Source organism: Narcine bancroftii, chromosome 2 (genome assembly GCF_036971445.1).
Source record: "Narcine bancroftii isolate sNarBan1 chromosome 2, sNarBan1.hap1, whole genome shotgun sequence".
NCBI lineage: Eukaryota > Metazoa > Chordata > Chondrichthyes > Torpediniformes > Narcinidae > Narcine > Narcine bancroftii.
The window spans coordinates 72347016-72359838 of NC_091470.1; positions in this window are offsets into that span (position 1 = coordinate 72347016).

Here is a 12823-nt window from a genome sequence, read left to right on the forward strand (position 1 = left end):
CATTGCATTAGTTCAACTGTTTTGCCACTGATTATCATTTGTACTCAGCATCTGATGCCTCTCGTGTTCGTTTCCAACAAAAGTCGACCAGCATTGATGGACTCCAATTTCCCTGATACCGCTTTCATGTATCAACCTTTCACCAGGATCAGCAGGGAAGAAGCACAAGTGCAAATGCAAAAAAATGAATTTTCAATGACATGTTGCATTTCATGGATTTGTATTCTTAAAGTAGACATAAAAAATAACAAGAAGTCAGAAAAAATGGGTTATATCTACAAAAAAAGGTATATGATAGAAAAATATTCAGGTGATTTTCGTGATCAGAAGCCCAAAATCCATAAAATATATCCAAAGGTTTTCAGGAAGCAAAGTCGTTGTCCAGTGTGATCAGCTGCTGCTCTGCTGTCTCACTCTCTCTGGAAAGAAAATGACATAAAATAACATAAAACAATATAGCAGAGTGCAGGCCATTCAGCCCTCAATCTTGTGCCAACCCAGATATTCCTTTTAAAAAAAATACTAAACCCTTCCTACCTCATAACCCTCTATTTTTCTTCCATCCATGTGCCAGTTTAAGAGTCTCTTAAATGTCCCTAATGTTTCAGCCTACACCACTATCCCTAGCAAGGCATTCCAGGCACCCAAAATTCTCTGTGTAAATAACTTACCCTTGATATCTTCACTAAACTTTGTCTTTCCTTAACTTTGTACATATGTCCTCTGGAGTTCGCTGTTCCTGCTCTGTGAAACAGGTGCTGACTATCCACCCTATCTATGTCTCTCAGAATCTTGTAGAGCTCTATCATGTCTCTCTCATTCTTCTATGCTCCAAAGTGAAAAGTCCCAGTTCTGTTAGCCTTGTTTTCCAGTCCAGGCAACATCCTGGTAAACCTCCTCTGCACCCTCTCTATTGCTTCCATGTCATGAACACAATACTTAAAGTGTGGTCTTTCCAAAGATTTGTAGAGTTGCAACATGACCTCTCTACTCCTGAACTCAATCCCCCTATTAATGAAGCCCAGCATCCCATGGGCCTTCTCAACTATCCTATCAACCTGTGCAGCGATCTTGAGCGATGTATGGATTTGAACCCCAAAGTCCCTCTGTTCATCCACACTCTTAAGTAACCCTGTACTCAGCCTTGGGTGAGTTTGTTCTTCCTAAATGCATCACCTCACATTTATCGGATTGAACTACATTTGCCACTTTTCTGCCAAACTCTGCATTCTATCTATATCATTTTGTAATCTTCGACAACCTTTAGCTCTATCCACAACACCTCCAACCTTCGTGTCATCTGCAAACTTACTGACCCATCCTTCTGCCTCTTCATCCAGGTCATTTATAAAAAAGTCACAAAGAGCAAGGGTCCCAGAACAGATCCTTGTGGCACTCCAATAGTCGCCAACCTCGAGACAGAATACTTTCCTTCCACTACAACTCTCTGCTTTCTTCCTACAAGCCAAATTTTTATCTACACAGCCAAGGTTTCACTGATCCCACACCTCAGGACTTTCTGGTTGAGTGTCTTGTGGAGGACCTTGTCAAATGCCTTGCTAAAATCCATCCAGACCACATCTACCACCCTACCCTCATAAATTTTTTTTGTTACCTCCTCAAAATCTCAATTATGCTCATGATACACGACCTTCCCTTCACAAAGCCATGTTGACTATCCGTGAGTAGACTGGACTTCTCCAAATGTTCAGATCCTATCCTTAAGAATCCCCTCCATTAGTTTACACACCACTGATGTAAGACTCACCTGTCTATAATTCCCAGGATTCTCCCTGTTATCTTTTTTAAACAAGGGGACTACCTTTGCCATTCTCCAATCCTCCAGCACCTCCCCTGCGCCAAAGAGGATTCAAAGATCATCGCTACTGCCCCAGCTATCTCTTCCCTCACTTCCCACAGCAGCCTGGGGTATATTGTGTCTGGGCCCGGGGACTTATCAGTCTTGATGTTTTTAAATAGATCTAACACTTTCACTTCCTTAATCTCCAGAATGTCCAGCACACGGGCCTGTTCAATTTCCACCTCACCATGATCAAGGTCCTTTTCTATTGTGAATATGATGCAAAGTATTCATTTAGGACCTCCCCAACCTCCTCAGCCTCCAGGCACATGTTGCCTCCTTTATCCTTTAGCAGCCCCACCTTCATTCTCATCATCCTTTTGTTCTTCACATCAGCATAGAGCACCTTGGGGTTCTCCTATTACTACATCCCAAGGCCTTCTCATGCTCTCCTAAGTCTCTTAAGCTCCTTCCTGGCTACCATATACTTCTTATGAGTCCTTCCTGTTTCCTTTATCGAACATATGCTTCCTTCTTCGTCTTGACTTGTTTCATCAGCCACGATTTCCTTTTCCTACTATCTTTTCCTTGTCCTATTGGGACAAATCTATCCTGAACCCTACACACAGGCTCCCTAAACTTACTCCACATTACTTCTGTGCTTTCACTCTTAAACATCTGTTTCCAATTTACTCTCGCTCGCCCCAGTTAAGCACTTTCCCATTTTGTCTGTTTTTATCCTTTTTCGTAGCTATGTTGAAGCCAAAGCAGTTTATGGTCACTCTCACCAAAATGCTCCCCTGCCGAGAGGTCCGCCACCTGACCAGGTTTATTCCCCAGTACCAGATCTAATAAGGGCTCTTCTCTCGTCGGCCGGTCCACAAACTGTGCCAGGAATCTTTCTTGAACCTTTTATAGTTGATTACATCTCTTCCTGATTACTTCCACAAATAAACTTCAGAATGCAATACAACTTGGGAATTGGCCATTGGAATTTTCAGTCGACGTCTTGGTCATTGATATTCTGTGCCCATTTATTCGTTATTTCCCTGGTTTAAAGAACATCAGTACATCAATGCAAGGGCACGTAAGGGTTAAACTAAGCGTTAGTTGGAGGTGGAAGTGAAACATGAAGAGAAGGCATTAAATGTAGAGAAAAACAAAATGGTTCAACAAGCCAAATTAAAGGCTGTCAAAACATAGTCAAGGAAGGAAGGTGGAGTGATAGAAACCAGCAGAGCATGCCTCACTATCAGCTGAACCCGTGATAAATAGTCTTACCCATTCAATGGGATGGTTGCTCTGTAAAGGGAAGGGTGAGCATGGAATGAGGGGGAGGAGGGTGGGTCGGGACAAAGAATGAAACGTTACAGAAAATATAAAGGGCGTCTTTTTACATTGGGTGAACCGAGCAATGAGACACAGAGTCAGTCTGAGTTCCCACACGGGTCCGTTTGGGGGAACTGCCCCTCTGCGGGTTGAGCTTGAGGTTGAATGTGGAGCAAGTTGAGCCAGCGAATTTCACTGCTGAACTTCATGGGCACCTCCTCTGCACGTTGTGGGAGGGGTGCGAACCAACCTGGCAGCGTGAGTCACAGCCAGAGAGCAGTGTCGTTAGAAAATTACTGGGCCCCTCTGTGTGATCCCTCTGCGTGTTTCGGCCAATGAATGAGCTCACAGAACAGTAAAGAGGTCGTGCTCTCTGACTGATTGATACTCCCGCCGCCCAGATGCCGCCGCCCACCCAGACGCCACCGCCGCGGTAATGACAGTATTGTTTGCAATGGAGACAGTTCAGACGATTTGAAGCCTTTAGCCCATTTCATCAAATACGCAGTTGACGCTCCCCAGAAAAGAAAGCACTTAGTATCAATTAGCCACAGTTGGGGGGTGGGGAGAAATAACATGGATTCGACAGGCTTTGGCATGTCTGATGCTGCAGATTTAGTTGGGATACGACTGTCACGCTATGAGTTGGAACGGTCACATTGCGGAAAAGTACATTTCTTAGGATGGATAACCTTTTATATCAGGGCGTGTTTTTAGCAACATCAAGGGTACTTCATCTCAGAGCAAGGTCAAGGTAGAGGTAGGGAGGAAGACGGGGATGAAGAAGGAGCCAAGGAAGGAGGAGCGGGTTCTAGCTCAGCTCGAGTAACTGAAGGGGCTTCTCCCATGCTCAGAGCTTGTCCGCCTCTGGCTCTGACTCCGATGCAGAGCCCGAGATCCTGCGTCAGCAGAGATGCAGTGACGGCCACTCTCCGATTCACTGAGAGGCTGGTATATGTGGGGGTATGTATGTATGGGTATACCGTGTATGGGTAGCTGGCCCGCCCACTGATGAGCCGCTCCCTAGTAACTCCTTCCCTTGTGACCCGGCCATCAAGGTTGACCTCCCTCCCCCTGTCCTTCATTGGAGCACATGAAATCGGGCAAGCTACAATCTAAAGTGGATAAAAGCCTATCGATTCTCACTCACTGACTTTGGAGTAATTGATAGAGCATATCAATACACTAAAGGCCAACACATCTCAGGGAGATGAGCATTTGCCAGAGAACCCATGTGTGCTTCTCTCCCCTTACCAGCTAACTCCTCGCCCCTGAGTGATGGGCAAACTCATGGCTGGTTCCTAAGCTGACTTTGTGAGCGGGGTGTGAGTGAGAGGAGGGAGAATAAAGAAGGATTTGCATCATTTAGTGCCTTTGACGTCCCTTTCACTGCACCCTAAATTGCTTCAGGGCCAACAGAGTGCTTTTGCCATGTAACCATTGTAGTAGAGGAAGGACTCGGACCAGATTACTGGACGGATGGAAGGAAAACATTGATGAATGTACTCAAAGCTTTCGAGAAGAAGTGCAAACATTTCCCTGTCCATTGCCCACTCAAGTGGAGAGGGGACTTTCTGGATGTGTTGAGAATCTCTGGCCCATGCCTTGGGAGTGCACCGAAGCTCCCATGCAAGGACAAGCCTGAGGTTTCCACATTGAGCTCGTTGACCATCTCAGAACTCAAAACACAGGAGCAGAAGCAACTCATCCTCATCCTGAAAGACTATCAAAGAGAGAGGAGAAGATATAACTTGCATACTTTTTTGAAGTGTATTTTTATTGGTTTAAAAAGATAGCTATTGATATATGTTTACATGCAAAAGAATAAAAATATAGCATTTTCTCCCTTGAAATTTTTCCTTTTGATTTCTGAACTAGATTCTGTTTCATTTTTCTTTACAGTTTTAAATAAAGAATAACAGAAGGTATGGATCTGTTAAAATGTGTGTTTTAACTTTGCATGAGTACACATTCATCAGGAGAACGGGCTGCATCTGGAGCAGAGCTGGTAGCAATTTCACCTCTATGAGGGATATGAGTTCAAGTTTCACTCCAGAGACAAGCATAGTAATCTCGACTGACATTCCAGTATTGTAATGGGAGTGCTACATTTTGGATAAAATGTCAAACAAAGGCCTTTCCTTGAAAGGCATTATGTGGATTTGGAACCTAGCTTTGTGCCAGATGGTCCATCCAGTTTTATTCCTTCTCTGTTTTGATGTGGAATGGATTTCTCTGTGTGCTGAATGTATGCTTGAATGTTTGTTGTGTGCTTCAGACATTTTCTGTTCCCATTTCAGAATTACAACAGATACTGTATGCTCCTTTTCCAAATCTGGAATGTATTCCCAGTGCTTACCCAATGTTGAAAGTATTCTGTTGATGAATATCCCTCATGCATACCTTTTTACTCACACCTGTAACATCCAATTATTTCTTCATATAAGGACACAAGCGGAGCAACAAAGCACATTTCCCCATCATTGCAAAGAGCTTTGAGAGACTGGTTCTATCACATTTGAAATCTTGTTCGCCCACCACCATGAACTTCCATCAATTTGCCTATCATACCAATAGGTCGACTGAGGATGCCTTCTCCACAGCACTTCACTCTGCCTGAACCACTTGGACACCCCCAAATCTTATGTTCATTGACTTCCATTTGGCATTTAATACTGTAATTCCCTCCAAGCTGATCACCAAACTTTGCCAGTTTGGTATCAGCTCATCCTTCTGCAAATGAACATTGGACTTTCTGACTAACAGACCCTGTTAAGTTAGACAACCTCTCCTCCTCCATTCTCACCTTGAGCATCTCAATGCTGTGTGCTGAGCCCTCTTCTATACTCCCTTTTCACCTATAATTGTGTTCCTGTATATGGTTCTAACTCTATAATCAAGTTCATAGATGACACCACGGTGGTTGGCCTGATCAGAGGGGATGATAAGATGGCCTATAGGGATGAGGTCCAGCATCTGGCCATGTGGTGTGCCAACAACAACCAGACCCTTAACACCCAGAAGACCAAAGAGATCATTGTGGACTTCAGGCATGCTGAGAGCCGCACTCATACCCCTATTTACATCAATGGAGCTGTGGTGGAAGATGTATCAAGCTTCGAATTCCTTGGTGTCCACATTTATGATGATCTCACCTGGCCCCTGAATTCTTCCATCCTGATCAAAAAGGCTCGACAGCACCTTTATTTTCTGAGGAGCATCAAGAAAGTTCAGCTATGTCCCAGAATACTGAAGGATTTTTACCACTGTACCATTGAGAGCGTACTCAGCTTTGGCATCCCAGTGTGGTCTGGCAACTGTCCTGTATCAAACTGTAAAGCACTCCAGCAGTTGGTGAAAACTTCCCAGCAGATTATCAGCACCCAATTGCCCACAATTGAGAACATCTATCAGGAACGCTGCCTGGACAGAGTGAAAAGCATCATCAAGGATGCATCTCACTCTAACTATGGACTTTTTACTCTCCTTCCATCACCTTCACTCCCGAACCAGTAGGCTCAGGAAGAGCTTCTTTCCTGCTGAACCTTGTATCACAGCACTGAGTAGTATTGCACCCATATTGTACTGTCAGTACTTTTATACTTGTTTGTTTGCTGGAGCGCTTGCTTTTATTCACAGTTACTTGTAAATAGTACTATTCTTTGTACTTCTGGTTAGTTGCTCATTGTATTTCATTGGCTTCATATCTGTATTTGGCACAATGACAATAAAGTTGAATCTAATCTAATTTAATTAAAGGAACATGTAGTTTGAGTGTATGTCTTGCATGCCTCTCCAAAAGTAGTCAAATTCTGATAATGCTCCTTCCAGAGGTAATGACTCACCCTGGATCCAATCTCCAATTAGAATCTTGATAGAGAGAAAAAAAATCAACAATATCTTTGACACTTGGGTATAACCCAGGTGAGAAAACTTTCAGTTTTATCAAGTTCCCATCCAAATTTATGAGATGAAAGCTCTGGACATTGATTTTACCTTTCAGAGTTTCCATGTAGAGTAATCTCAAAAACTGGAATTGGGTCGTGCATCACATATTTAAGGACTTAACCACAGACCTTTCTGATCTGGAGAGACAAACAAACTACTGGAGGAACTGGAGGAATTCAGGCAACACTTGTGGAGGGAAATAGACAGTTTTGAGTTGGTCTGAAACAGAGATGAAGCAGATGAAGATTCTCGACTTAAAACATTGATCTGAAACATTGACTGTCCACAAAAGCCAACTAACCCACTAATTTCCTCTAATAATTTGCTTTTTTACTCTAGATTTCAGATTCTGAAGTCTCTTGTGTAATACAATATTATAGTCAGCTGAATCGCCACCCCAGTCCGTCGGCACAAGATGGCACGGGCCCCCTTCCTTCTCAGGAAAAGCCCACCTTTGGCAACACGCATTGCCTAGGTAATGTTGAAATGTCCTGGACGTGAATCGCTGAGCAGGCAGTGACTCCACAACGCACTGATATCACTCCCACAGACCAATGCATTCCAGACAGGAAGTGCCCTTAAACCAGCACATGAAATACAAATAAAGTCAGTTACTGGTTAACCCTCGTGTGTATGGACATATTTTATTTCAGCAGACACTACAATTTCTTACTGGTCTGGATGGTCAGCAACATTAAGGTGCATTAAGTTTCTTATTCATCCATTCTTGGGATGTGGCTGCTCTTGGCCGGGGAAATATTCATATTTCCAGTTTCCTGTGAGGGTGAAGTTAGGGCACTTCCAGAAAATATGGCAGCACATTTGCCATAGTTTGATACAAATAAGCAGAAAATTCATAAGACAGTCAAGCCAAACACATTGATGCTATTAAAAGGTCAAAACAGATTAGAGCATCAAGTTTTATACCAAAAATATAAGTAATATTCTGTGGAGATTTCATAAGAAAAACTTAAAAGACCTTCATTTCACTGAGAGCATTTTACTTTCAAGCTGGTTAAGTATTTTTGAATGGAATCACTTGAAATGGAGGAAACATCGTGATAGCAAATATCAGTTTAACTGATCTAATTTTAATCTTAATTTCCAGATATCTAAAACATCTGAATGCACATGTTCAAAATCACAGTTTATTGAGGAAGAGATGTAATTTTGTACATACACAGTATTTATATGAAACCTCAAATAGCAAATGTCCAAGGCCCGACTATATGTTCTATTTAATTTAAAAATTCTAGATCGTGGCCTCACTTTATCTTAAGTAAAACACCAAAGTCTGCAGACACTGCAGTTGAAGTAAAAACATAATGCTGGAGAAACTCAGCAGGTCCAACAGTGTCCTTTATTTGGCAAAGATAAAGATACATAACCGACGTTTCAGGCTTGAGCCCTTCATCAAAGTATGTAAAAAATGTGGGCAGGCATCTGAACAAAATGGTTGGTGGGCAGGGGGAGGAGCAAGGTCACAAGCAGGAGGTAATAGGTGGATAAGGGAGGGAGGGCATATCAGCAAACCAGGGGAGGGGGATGGCTATGTCAATGGAGAGGGAAGGGGCGGAGAGCTGGATGAAAGAAGAGGGATGGAGAAGAAAGAGGAAGGACAGAGAGTAGGCCAGCAGAAACTAGAGACATCACTGTTAATGCCATCCAGCTGGAGAGTGCTGAAACAGGAAATTAGGTGTTCCCCCTTCACTTTACTAGTGTTCTTGGTGCCACAGTACATGAGGTCATGCACAGAATGTTTGTGCTGGAGTGGGGTGCAGTATTGAAATGGTTGGCCACTGGGAGAACCCTGTTATTGATGTGGGCAGAGTGAAGGTGCTTAGCGAAGTGATCTACCAGTCTGCATCCAATCTCTCTGATGTAGAGAAGGCCACAATAAAAACACTGGATGCAGTACATGACACCCGTGGATACACAAGTGAAGTGTTGCTTCTCTTGGAAGGACTGTTTGGGGCCCTGAATAGTGGTGAGGGTGGAGGTATGGGCACTTTTGCAGCCACATGGGAAGGTGCCAAGAGGTTGATTAATGGGAAAGGACCATCTCACCTGCCACCCCACCAGCCTCTGTATTCAACATATTATCCTCCATAATTTCCGTCAGCAACCACATGATGCCACCATCAGGCACATCTTCCCCTCCCCTCTCCACTTTCCATAGGAACAGCTCCCTCTGTGACTGCTTCATCCACTCATCCCTTCCCTCTAATCGCCCCCTCGACACCTTCCCCTGCAACCGCAGGAAGTGGCACACGTGCCCACACCTCCTCCCTCACCACTTTTCAGGGCCCCAAACTGTCCTTCCAAGTGAAGAAATACTTCACTTGAATATACGCGGAAGTCACCTACTGCATCCGGTGCTCCTGTTGTGGCCTTCACTACATTAGAGAGAGTGGACATAGACTTGGAGATCGCTTGGCTGAGCGCATTCCCTCTTGCCTGCATAGTGACGGTGATCTTCCAGTGGCCAACCATTTCAATTCTGTCCCCCACTCACATGCTGACTTATCTGTCCTCGACCTTGTGTACTGTCAAACCCAGACCACCCGTAAATTGGAGGAGCAAGACCTAATTTTCCCTCGGCCATCTCCAACATTGACCTCTCTGGATTCTGCTTGCCTATTCTCCATTCTCCCTCTCTTCCCCATCCCTCTGTCTTCTTTATTTTAAATCTCCACCCCTTGCCTCTCCATTCACAGAGCCATCCCCCTCCACTTGTTTGCTAGTGTGCCCTCCTCCCTTATCCACCTGTTATATCCCGCCCGTGAGACTGTGTTCCTCCCCTGCCCCTCCCCACCCACGATTTTGTTCTGGTGCCTGCCCACATTTTGTCCATACCTTGATGAGGGCTTCAAGCCCAAAACATTGGTTATATTAAGTACTCTGTTTGACCTGCTGAGTTTCTCCTGTTTTTACTCACTTTATCTTTGCAGGGAATTGGCAAAATAATCCTTTCCTTGCCAGCAGAAACCAAATCCTCACCATCACATTGATGCAACAACAATGGATTTGTTTGCCAGTCAATGTCAAATGTAAAAACAGTAAAAGCTGGAAATACTCAGCAGATCAGGCTGCATGGGTGAGTAAAAAAAAATGAAGTCGATGTTCCAGGTCAGAGATCCTTTGTCACTACTGCCTCAAGAGAAAATGTCTTCAACCTGAATAGTCTCTGTTTCTCTTCCCATAGATGCAGCCTGACCTAGTGAGTACTCCTTGTACTTTACATATTTGTTTTAAATTTCCAGTATCTGCAGTTTGTTGATAATCAATCCCATCCACAGACCAGCAGCCAGGAAGGGAAACCTCACCAGTGGAAAACTGTCAAATTTCTTCTGAACATACTTCATTTATTATCAGTCATTTTCAAATTACACACGTACATTATAAATTACCCTTTCCTGAAAGAAATCCCAACAACTTTTCAAATTAAACTAATCAACACATTTTCTGCTTCTATTGGGTCCAGTCAAACCTTTACCTCCCATTGACTGAAATAAAACCCTTGTAGATCAGGTTAAACTTTACCTCTCATCAACTTTGGCCATTGGTTTCCTTACTTCTTACTTGAGTCAAGCTCAATGTTATCTCATTCATTTAGTTTCCTGCAAACACTATTCTCTAGGCTAGCTCAGTATCAGTGAGGACACCTTTGTGCCATGTCAATGGCCCCTCATAATCTACTCATCCCTTGTATCATTTTTCTCTTTTCCCCATTTAGATCTGTAGATAGCATTCAGAATACTATTGCATCAATATTTTATTATTTTATTTTACCTCATTGTCTGCCTATTCCTGTGATTTTGTTTCTTTGATATCTTAAATTAATTGCCGAAAAAGACTCTATCCCCCATCCTCATGAGATCCATTTCATTTTCCATTTAAAAAAATTGTATTTCCATTCCATAATCTACCTTTACTTTGCTACCGCCAGTGGGCTGATATCGCCTCAAACCGTGCATCTTGGCGCCTCACAGTTCGGCGGGCAGCAACCTCCTTTGAAGAAGACCGCAGAGCCCACCTCACTGACAAAAGGCAAAGGAGGAAAAACCCAACACCCAACCCCAACCAACCAATTTTCCCCTGCAACCACTTCAACCGTGTCTGCCTGTCCCACATCGGACTTGTCAGCCACAAACGAGCCTGCAGCTGACGTGGACATTACCCCCTCCATAAATCTTCGTCCGCGAAGCCAAGCCAAGCCAAAGAGAAGACTTCCACCAGTGACATATCTAAGGTATGGCAGGTATGACACGTGCCCTGGGTGTCATTTGAAGGGGGCACCACTGAGCAATTTTTATTAAAGTCAGGCTACCCATCATCTGAGGAGCAGAATTTTGGGCCACTTATGCCTGTACATCGATGTTGCTGCCACGAAATGATCCAAACTCTGGAGAAGTGATGTGTGGGTTACCAGGGAGTAAACGCCACACTCTCCATGGCGACAGGACTCTGGCACATGCCCTGGGGCTGAGACCACAAGCTCAGCCATTAGAGCACGGATCCGGCGGTGAGTCCCGGCCCAGTCCAGCCATGTCAATCCATCCACCCAGCCTCAAGTGGCTCTGGGACTGAATCTATGTGGCGTTCAGCCTGAGCGAGCTCGAGTGTTTCGAGGAGCTACTGAACTGTGACAACGGGCTGCAGGAGCTCATCGTCCTGCACTTCCTCAATGACACGCATGTCAAAGACATGCCCTGCTGGAGCAGCCACACCAAGCCTCCATGTGAGTGTGGAAAGAGAAGAAACTGAAAAAACTGACTGATCACATCATCGACCAATTTGCATCAGTGAAAGCAAGGAAGGTGCAGTTACAATTTTCATGTAGTGCCATAATATGTTAATTAAAAGATTAACAAGCGTGACTTGTATTTTTGAACTGATTTTATGGTGAAGTTATCTAAAAGATGGGAGCCAGATTTTTGGACAAGGGTGTAATTTCAGTGCTTGCCAAAGGCGCTATTTTCGTAGATACACCCCTGACTGTCACAGATTTGGGGTCTCAATCTGTTGAGCCCAATTGTTTGTTCATTCTCATTGCCTGTTATCTTGCTCCCTCTTCTCATTCTCCATTCCAGGCTGATTGGCTAATATCAGACGTCCATGGTGCAGTTATTTCTATCGTTCTAAAAGTTGATGCAAGGTATGTCAGAGATAACATGTTTCAGAGGGTACACACTTAGAACGGACCCCCCCCCCCCTCACAACACACAGAGTATCCTGTTCACAACATGGATGTTGACATCCTTTTTGGATGGATGTACAATCAGAATGGCACACCACCCGGCGAAGGGCGAGTATGGGCTGTGGATCCACCTCAGAAGAAGTATTTGAGATGGAGTGGGTGGGTGGGCGATCTGAGGGGAGTAAGACATTGTGTGCTATCCTCTCCCCTCAGCCCCCTCCCCCCATTAGCTTGGATGGAAGGTAAAATCTCAGCGCTTCGATGGAGATTTTTAAAGCTTTTGACAAGGTTAAGTGGGACAAGATCTTCACTCAAACTGTGGAGTAAAATTGTTTGGCTTCGTTAGCATCCTCTTTAAACCGATGGACGAGTGCAGAACGGTGCCCAGCTCTAACTGAAATCTGGCAGCATGTGGCCACGTATTAAAGAAAGACAATACACTGGCAAAAACCTTTGCCTAAGAGTTGGAGATGAGTGTTGGGCTTGGGGGATTGATAGAGGGGGAGTGGGGAGGGGGCACTCTGTGCCGTAACAGTGTAATAAAG